This window comes from Schistocerca piceifrons, chromosome X (genome assembly GCF_021461385.2).
Source record: "Schistocerca piceifrons isolate TAMUIC-IGC-003096 chromosome X, iqSchPice1.1, whole genome shotgun sequence".
Lineage (NCBI taxonomy): Eukaryota > Metazoa > Arthropoda > Insecta > Orthoptera > Acrididae > Schistocerca > Schistocerca piceifrons.
Genome location: NC_060149.1, coordinates 548,740,705 through 548,750,740, shown reverse-complemented (window position 1 = coordinate 548,750,740; position 10,036 = coordinate 548,740,705).

Sequence of the window (10,036 nt, the reverse complement as noted above, 5' to 3'; positions counted from 1 at the left end):
TGAAATTGCTTACTTATGGAATATCGTCTCAGTTATGTGACTGGATCTGTGATTTCCTGTCAGAGGTAACAGTTCGCTGTAATTTACGGAAGGTCATCGAGTAAAACAGAAGTGATTTCTGGCGTTCCGCAAGGGTTGTGTTATAGGCCCTTTGCTGTTCCTTACCTATATAAACGATGTGGGAGAATCTGAGCAGCCGTCTTCGGTTGTTTGCAGATGAAGCTGTCGTTTATCGACTAATAAAGTCATCAAAAGATCAAAACAAACAGCAAAACGATTAAGAAGAAATATCGGAATGGTGCGAAAAGTGTGAAATCATCACACATGAGTGCTAAAAGGAACTCAAACTTCGGTTACACGATAAATCAGTCTAAAAGCAGTAAATTCATCAAAATACCTAGGTATTACAATTACGAACAACTTAAATTGGAAGGAACACACAGAAAATGTTGTGGGGAAGGCTAACCGAAGACTGCGATTTATTAGCAGGACACTTAGAAAATGTAACAGACCTAAGGAGACTACCTACGCTATGCTTGACCGTCTTTTAGAATGCTGCTGCTCGGTGTGGGATTCTTACCAGATAGGACAGAGTACATCGATAAAGCTCAAAGAAAGGCAGCACGTTTTGTATAATCGCGAAATATGGGAGAGAATGTCACAGAAATGATACAGGATTTGGGCTGGAAAACATTAAAAGAAGGGCGTTTTTCGTTGCGACGAAATCATCTTACGAAATTCCAACCAACTTCCTTCTCCGAATGTGACAATATTCTGTTGACACTGACCTACATAGGGAGGAACGACTACCAAGATAAAATAAGGGAAATCAGAGCTCGTACGGAAAGATATAGGTGTTCATTCTTTCCGCGCGCTATACGAGATTAGAATAATAGAGAATTGTGAAGGTGGTTCGATGAACCCTCTGCCAGGCACTTAAATGTGATTTGCAGAGTATCCATGTAGATGTATTTCCACACAGTGTCTTACGGAATAATTTTCTGGGGTAACACATCATTGAGGAAGTATTGATTGCACAAAAGCGAACAGTAAGAATGCTTGTTTACCCACAGACGTTATGTAGGTATATTTTTAAGACCTAGGCATTTTAACTGCAACGTCACAATACTTATATTCGCTAATGAAATTCGTCATAAATAATTCATTTCGATTTGAGGACAGTTATGTCCACGCCCGTAACACTGAAGGGGAAAATGACCTTTTTACCCATTGTTAAGAAAGCTGTCAGTGCCTCTAAGCAGCTTAGTTTGCAGCAACAAAAACTTTTGATCATTTTCCCAACATAAAATTACAGATAGCGAAACAAGTATTAAACATTTTTAAAATCACTTCTGGCCAACTTTGCCACTGACAAAGTTCCACTTTAAACTGGTAGCCAGGAAAGAACTTTTTGTAGTGTAGTTGCACGAGTAGGACTAAAAATAATGATGTATTCATTAACACTAGTCTTGTGTACATATCTCGTAAACTGACTCTTTCCACATTTTGAGAGTATTTCAGATGCTCTGGAACATTTAACCAACTACCTTAACCATTTCTATAGAACAGCTGGATTGCAAGACATCTGACTTGGACCTGTCAGATCTAAGATATGTGTGTAATTATGACCCAGACACCCAAAACCTGTATTACCATCCAGAGGTTTGAAACTGAGTACGAATAGATGCTGCTATCATTGAGGTTTCTGGCATAGTGAATTATTTTGTTTGTGAAATTTAAGTACGTGGGGCACGTTCATAAAATACGTTACAGATACTTACAAGTAACCGAGAATTAGCGCTAAACTCTTAGCACATAATTATTTTCCTGTTTAACAACGTGTTATGCAATGCTGAGTAATATTTAAGAAAGCATACCTTGATTTGGAACGAATGTAAATTTTTACCTTTTTCTCAGGTGTTGCACCATTGCGGAGGGAAGTTTGAGCCAGCTTCTGCTTGAGGACATCGACCTCTTGGCGTTTAGGGTCTGCGCGAATTTCGGCGCTCACCGGGTCGTCCTTAGAAAGCGCAACTGGCCTGCTCACCTCGACCTGAATTTCTTTCTGTAAAAAACATGATTCTAATTTACCCGCAGTAGGTTTACGCATAATCTTAGTCAGTTCTTTCGAATCAAACTAAAATTTACGTTTATGAGGCTTACTAGATAAATAAATCTAATCTACGTGTTTTCTACATAGAGACGAACAGTTCCGAATGCTCTTGACGTACCTTCCTGTCAGGTAAACCAAACTAGCCTAATCAATATTAAAGTCTCGTCGACGCATTATAAGACGGTCAGAGGTTTAACTTTCAGTTCGCGTACTGTGATTTATGTCAGATTAGAACACTGGTGTCGTGGCACTAGACTTCATAAAACCACAATGGTGGTAGTTTTCGCAGTTCAAAACTTGAAGACAAGGTTAGGAGAAATGACACCACACCAAACATATTCTGGGAATAAACGTGAATAGACAATCGCAGTCTATAGTTGTCCGTAACTGCCGCGAGATTCCAGTCCACTCAAATCTTTCCTACACATTCAGTCTGAAGGATGACCGCTAAACGAAAGGCTTTTTCTTTGCTACAATTTCCAAAAATGTGTGACTGCAGTTCAGTGCATCTTTCATCGGTGTTTTGGTATTGCGCCCGCTAATAGTGAAAAAACATTTGTCGTTTGCATCGTCAGTTTGCTAAGACAGGATGTCTGGGCTAGTGTAACAGTCCACGTCTCCCTCAGTTCCAATTAACTAGTGGAGAGCATTTGGCAGCATTTTGATTTGAGCCCACGAGAGCCGCACTACCAGGAAACTTAAAATTCCCAATCCATCTTGCTGGCGACAGTGGAAGGTACATTTGGTCTGCCCGTCCAGCTATCCGTGCGATCTAAGGCGATGCTTTCCGAGCGGGAAGGAGTGCCGGTTCACGGGGGAGGGTGGCCGAACCGCACAATAACCCTGGGTCCAGTGTAGGACGGCTGGACTGCTGTGGCCTGTTGTGAACCACTGAGGGCTATGGCAGGACGAAGCCTCTCCGTCGTTTCTAGGTCCCTGGTTTATACACAATACAATACCCATATTTGGTCTACGAAGTATACCGACTAAAATTAGTGGAGAACCATGTATAAGTCAAAAACGCTCTCTTAGGAGCTGGAAAACAATTTCTATAACGGTGAATTAACTTACTTGGCAACATTTCATTTCATATTAGCTTTCAAGTTAACAAGCGTGATGGGTGTAACAGGACTCCAGAAAACTCTGAAAATCTTTGAGCATGAAATAAATTAGACTAATATTAACGCGTTTTGTACCATCCCCTATTGAAATGGCGTGTGAGTTATTCTTTAAAAAACACTGACTGGAAGGAGCAATCTAAGTGCTAGAAACTTTTTCCACAGCTTCAAGATGGCTCATGAGTTCTTATTCTAACAGTATGGACCCACTACACTTTCACAACGTACAAATAGTTTGGAAGTGTCAACACAGTGCACAGGAACAGTTCTTTATGAACATCTTCAGACATGACTACCATACAACTGTCTTGGGAGAACAACGCCAGGAATATGTTTTCGTTCCACTTTAACTTTCGACAAACGACCACAATAATAGAACAGCAGCAGCAGCAGCAGTGGTGGTGGTGGTGGTGGTGGTGGTGGTGGTGGTGGAAGACCGAACAGCTTGGTCATTGGACCTGTGATCCAAGACAGCAAAAATAAAGGGAGGAGAAAACAGCTGTGTCCAATCAAGGGAAAGGATAACGAGTCAACAGGGGGAGAAGGGACATCAAGGTGGTAGACAGAAAAGAGCACAAGGGGGAGTGGGAACAGAGCAGCGGCACCCCCAGAAACGCAACGCACAGTGGGGCACCAGCACCGCCACCGACCCGTCCTGACACCCTCACCATACTATGATCACGACAATGTGGCAACATCAGGGGAAGAAGAAGAAAGGAGAAAAAGTTTAACAGACCACACGAAATTTAGCGAAGACGAGAGGAAAACTTGGCCAGTGTGGAGGCGACGTCAAGGCCTCCATAACCAATTCCTGCGCTGACTCCAGTTACAGAGGAAAATATAAGGGTCTGAGATGAGAAATCGCTTTCGCGAAGAAAACCGAGGGCAGATGTAACCACGTAAGTATCGTCCTCTAACGCCCAAGATAAGGTGGGAGCGTATAATTACTATTAAGAGCGAAAAGGTGAGCGCAGTCCAGCAAAATATGGATCATTGTGAGGGGAGCCCTGCAACTACAAATAGGGGCGGCTAATTCTGGAGTAAGGATCCATGAATCAACCATGGTTTTTTGTTTTGGGACACAAAACTGCTATGGTTATTAGCGCCCGGTCTGTGACTTAGGAGACGGTAAAAAACGAAAATGGAAACCAGCAGCAACGGGAACGAAACTCAAAAAATTGGAGAAACTAAAAGCAGAAGGAAAGCTTTAAAATCCACTACAGAAAGGGGTTGGTTGTCCCCAAAAAGAGCTTCAAATGACTGACGTCATTTCACTGGCATTAATAAACTCGAGAACGCGATCGGCCGAGCGCGTGTCATCTGCTAAAAATGGACGATATATCAGGCGACAGCTGTAGACGGGCGCGTAACGGAGTAAAATAGGGGCACTCAATTAAAAGATGTCTTACCGTCCACAGCTGAGATCAGTGGGGACAGAGTGGGGGAGGATTGCCGCTTAAAAGATGTCGATGGCTAAAAAGAGAGTGCCCTATCCGAAGTCTAGTTAAAATTACCTCCTCCCAACGACGCGTTCGGGAGGAAGAGGTCCAAGCACAAGGAAGAGCTTCCACGTCCCGCAATTTATTATGGGGAAGTGTCGACCAATGTGCGTGTCAAAAGAACAACACGACGACATAAAACACTCCGTAGATCGGCGAAGGGAATCGATCGAATAGCTAGCAGAAGAAGAGAGACTGCAGCCTTGGCCGCTGTATCGGCCGCCTCATTTCCATAGATACCAACGTGTCCTGGGAGCCAGAGGAACGCCACCGAGACGCCCCCAAGTGGAGCAAGCGCAGGCAGTCCTGAAGCCGGTGGACCAGAGGGTGCACAGGGTATTATTTTTTTTTGGTAGGGTTTAAGGGCGCTCAACTGCTGAGGTCATCAGCGCCCAGTCACTGGTGTTAGAGCACATGGAATCTGCTAAAACTCAAGGGGATGGGGGGACATCAGAAGGACCTGACAAAGATGCGGATAAAATAAGTAAAAAGGTTAAATGTCTTTGGACAAGCCAGTTAAAGTTATAAAACGCAGAATACGAGCAGCTGCTCGAGCGTCATCAACTAAAACATCCGGTAAAGTAGATGGCAGGAACAGGATAAAACGAAATTGACTAAAACGGGGACACGACAATAATACATTGCGCACTGTTAATTCCTGACCACAAGGGCACTGCGGGGATGGGCCACTGGAGAGCAGGTAGCGGTGGCTAAACCGGCAATGCCCAATCCGCAACCTGGTCAGAAGGACCTCCTCGCGCCGAGATGATCGGGAGGATGTTGTCCAAGCAGTTGGGAGCGGTTTAACTGCCCGGAGCTTGTTTCTTTGGAGGGATGACCAAGCATCCCACCACAACGACACAAGCCTCTTACAAACATCCCCACGAACGTCAGATGACGGGACACAATGGGAGGCTGGCGGAGGCAGGAGGACTGCAGCCTTGGCTGCAGCATCCGCAGTCTCATTCCCAGGCACTCCTACATGCCGGGGAACCCACAGAAAGCTGACAGAACCACCATTATCAGCGAAAGAATGGAGGGACTGCTGTATCCGTTGAATAAAGGGATGGACCGGATAGGGAGCTACAAGGCTCTGAAGAGCACTGAGTGAGTCAGAGCAGAGTACATACGATGAATGGCGGTGGCGGCGGGCATAATGAACGGCCTGATGGAGAGCAAAAAGCTCGGCCGTAAAGCTGGAACATTGGTCGAGGAGCCGGTATTTAAAGGTGGCGGCCCCGACGACAAAGGCACAGCCGACACCGTCGTCAGTTTTGGAGCCATCGGTGTAAATAAAGGTGTGACCGGCAAGGCGAGCAGGAAGTTCGACAAACCGTGAGCAATACACTGCAGCCGGAGTACCCTCCTTCGGGAGTGAGCTGAGGTCGAGATAAATAGGGACCGGAGCCTGGAGCCAAGGTGGTGTTGGGCTCTCACCCTCTCTCAAGGTGGTAGGGAGGGCAAAATCCAATTGTCGAAGCAGGCGACGGAAGCGGACTCCGGGGGGCAGCAGGGCAGACACATACAACCCGTACTGACGGTCGAGAGAATCGGCGAAGAAGGACTCGTAAGAGGGGTGGTCAGGCATAGACAACAGCTGGCAGGCATACCGACACAGCAGTACGTCGCGCCGGTAGGTCAATGGTAACTCGGCAGCTTCAGCATAAAGACTCTCGACAGGACTAGTGTAGAAGGCTCCGGTCGCAAGACGTATCCCCCGATGGTGGATGGAGTTGAGCCGGCGTAAGAGGGATGGCCGAGCGGACGAGTAGACGAAGCTCCCATAATCCAGAAGCAGGACAGTGCGATCCGCTCCCCAAGATGAACCGCTCAGAACACTGAGGACATTAAGGGAATGGGTACAATGGGCCGCCAAATAAGAGACATGTGGAGACCAACACAGTTTCCTGTCCAACGTGAGCCCTAGAAACTTAGTTGTTTCCACGAATGGGAGAACAACGGGACCGAGATGTAAGGATGGCGGAAGGAACGCTTTATATCGCCAAAAGTTGATACAAACCGTCTTCTCTTCAGAGAACCGGAAGCCATTTGCCACGCTCCATGAGTAGAGGCTGTCTAGACAACGCTGAAGGCAGCGCTCCAGGAGGCATGTTCTCTGGGCACTGCAGTAGATCGTGAAGTCAACGACGAAGAGAGAGCCCGAGACATTAGGTGGAATGCAATCCATAATTGGATTGATCGCGATGGCAAAAAGGGCTACACTCAAGACGGAGCCCTGAGGCACTCCTTTCTCCTGGAGGAAGACGTCGGACAATACGGAACCCACACGTACCCTAAACTTTCGATCCGTTAAAAAGGAATCAATAAAAAGGGGCAGGCGACCGCGTAGGCCCCACCTGTGCATAGTGCGGAGGATACCTCCTCTCCAACAGGTATCATAAGCCTTCTCCAAGTCTAAGAACACGGCTACCGTTTGGCGCCTGCGCAAAAAGTTGTTCATGATGAATGTCGACAAGGTCACAAGGTGGTCAACAGCGGAGCGGCGGCGACGAAAGCCGCATTGGACATTAGTAAGTAGTCATCGAGATTCAAGAATCCAGACTAACCGAGCATTAACCATGCGCTCCATCACCTTACAGACACAGCTTGTAAGAGAAATGGGGCGGTAACTAGAAGGAAGGTGTCTATCCTTCCCGGGTTTGGGTATAGGAACAACAACGGCATCACGCCAACGCATGGGGACGTGACCTTCGGTCCAGACGCGGTTGTAGGTACGAAGAAGGAAGCTTTTGCCCGCCGGAGAAAGGTGTGCCAGCATCTGAACGTGAGTGGCATCTGGCCCCGGAGCAAAGGACCGGGACAGTGCAAGAGCACGTTCGAGTTCCGGCATAGTAAAGGGGGCATTATAAGTTTCCAGATTCAGCGAGTGGAAGGAAGGTCGCAGAGCCTCTGCTGCCTGTTTCCTGGGAAGGAAGGCAGGATGGTAATGGGCGGAGCTTGAAACCTCCGCGAAAAAGCGGCCAAAGGCGTTGGAGACAGCCACAGGATCAACGAGGACCTCATTACCTGAGGTCAGGTCAGGTACCGAGGAGTGGGCCTTAATGCCCGACAGCCGGCGCAGGCTACCCGAAACAACGAAAGAGGGAGTAAAACTGTTAAAGGAGCTGGTGAAAGAGGCCCAACAAGCTTTTCTGCTGTCTTTGATGACTATACGGCATTGCGCTCTGAGTCGTTTGTATTCTATACAATTCGCCAATGTAGGATGGCGGCGAAAGGTGCGTAAAGCACGTCGTCGAGCACGGATAGCGTCCCTACAAGCCTCGTTCCACCAGGGGACGGAAACGCGACGTGAAGAAGTAGTACGAGGAATGGAACGTTCGGCAGCATTGATTATAACAGCCGTGAGGTATTCGACCTGACTGTCACAACTGGGAAAATCGTGGTCCGGAAAGGTCGCCAGGGAGGAGTAAAGTCCCCAGTCAGCTTTCAGTATGTTCCAGCTCGAAGGACGTGGGGATGGGGTGTGGTGCAGGAGATGAACGACACAGGGGAAGTGGTCGCTCGAATAGGTGTCAGAAAGGACATACCACTCGAACCGACGGGCAAGAGTGGTAGAACAGATCGAGAGGTCCAAGTGGGAGTAGGTATGAGTAGAGTCCGAGAGGAAAGTCGGGGCGCCGGTATTGAGGCAGACAAGATTGAGATGGTTGAAGACATCCGCCAAGAGTGAGCCTCTTGGACAGGATGAAGGAGAGCCCCAAAGGGGATGATGGGCATTGAAGTCGCCAAACAGTAAGAACGGCGGGGGAAGCTGAACGATCAGGTGCATCATGTCATCCCGACTAACAGCAGATGATGATGGAGTGTAGATGGTACAAACTGAAAAAGTAAAAGCAGAAAGAGTAATGCGGACAGCTATTGCTTGGAGTGGGGTGGTCAATGGGATGGGATGGTAATAGATGTCACGAACGAGCAACATGGCCCCACCATGAGCTGGGATACCGTCCACAGGGGTGAGGTCATACCGCTCCGAGGTATAGTGGGTAAAGGCAATACGGTCAGTCGGGCGCAACTTGGTTTCCTGGAGACCAAGGACGAGCGGACAGTACAAGCGGAGGAGCAGTTGTAATTCCTCCCGATTAGATCGAATACCCCTTACGTTCCAATGAAACAACGCCATCGCTAGTCAAAAGGTTGGGGGAACGAGAGGAGGGAAGAGCCGGTCACCTCGACGGCCGCGGAGGGCCAGGTTGCGAGGGCACAACGCTACAACCGACGGGAGGCGGATCCGGTTCCATCGACTCGTCGCCAGCCGCGGCCGCTGTCCCTGGTTGTGTAGGAGGGGCCGCATCATTTGCCGACGAAAGGCCAACTGAGCGCCTGGCAGCAGACCGTCCCGGCGAAACTGAGGACGGCCGGGAGCAGCGACTCGCGGATGGAGCGTCAGACGAAACGCGCTGGGGTGGAGAGGGGGATAGAGACTTCTTCTTGGAGGCCTTCTTTGAAGGCCGAGGAGGCACAGGGATGGTGGGCTGGACCCGAAGAAGGTCCTCACGCGCGGGGTCCGTTTTGGAACGCCAGACCTCGGAAGCTGGGGTCCGGAACGTTGCCCCAATGGACGCCTGAGAAGAGGATCGCTTCTCAGGTGGCGTGGGGGGAGGAGGAGGAAGGTTGTCCCCTGGGGCAGAGGGGATGGGGGCCACGGGGGAGGAGGATTTGGAAGGGAGGGATTTGGGAGGCGGAGGCAGAGCCCCCTGATGGGCGGAGGAGGCGGAGGGGGAACAGGAGAGGGTTGCGGATACCGCAGAAGGAGTGGACACAACTGAGGCGAACGAAGTGGTCAATGACACGGGATGGAGGCGGTCGTACTTCTTCCGGGCCTCAGAATAAGAGAGCCGATCCAAAGTTTGGTTTCTTTTATCTTCTCTTTCTGATAGGCGGGGCAGTCTGAGAATCTAGGCGAGTGGACGCCAGGACAATTAACGCACCGAGGTGGTGGGGTGCATGTATGTTCCTCACGAAGAGGACGTCCACAATCGCCACAAAGTGGCTCAGCCTCACACCGTGAGGACATGTGCCCAAAGCGCAAACACCTAAAACAGCGCATAGGAGGCGGGACGTAAGGCCGCACGTCACACCGGTAGCACATCACCTTTACCTTCTCCGGGAGGACGTCCCCCTCGAAGGCAAGGATAAAGGCCCCGGTGTCGATGCGACGGTCTTTGGGGCCGCGCTGGACTCGCCGGACGAAATGCACGCCTCGGCGCTCCAGGTTGGCCCAGAGCTCCTCATCAGACTGTAGCAGAAGGTCACGATGAAATATAACCCCCTGCGCCCTATTTAGT